Genomic DNA, 451 nt, shown 5'->3' on the forward strand with positions numbered 1-451 from the left:
GTTTTCAGAACTCAAGCCATAACTTGCATGTTAGATTTTAAGAGAGTTAGAGCATATTTCGTATTAATTGCTGCATCTATATGAAATTGCATTTGTGAGATTAGAAAAGAGAGATTTCTATGCTTTAGGATTGAGAGACATTTCATGTTTAACTTCTCATCATTTCATCTCATATGTTCATGCATTTCTTGATGTTTTTTGAAATATTTCATATTCTGTAGAATCTGTTTTTAAATAATGCATTATCATGTTATATGAGGCTTGTGTTAGAGTTTTAGAGTAAGGTCTTAATTGTTTAATTTGAGCATTGTAATTGCTTTAGATTACTCTATGTTTTTCTTGTGAAAAGTGTTATAACTTTGGGAATCTCAAGGTGTCTTACCACAAACGAGATTGTGTTGTATCTTCATTAGCTTAGAGATCTTGATAGAAAGAATAGGTTCTTGGCTGG

Source organism: Lupinus angustifolius, chromosome LG17 (assembly GCF_001865875.1).
Source record: "Lupinus angustifolius cultivar Tanjil chromosome LG17, LupAngTanjil_v1.0, whole genome shotgun sequence".
Lineage (NCBI taxonomy): Eukaryota > Viridiplantae > Streptophyta > Magnoliopsida > Fabales > Fabaceae > Lupinus > Lupinus angustifolius.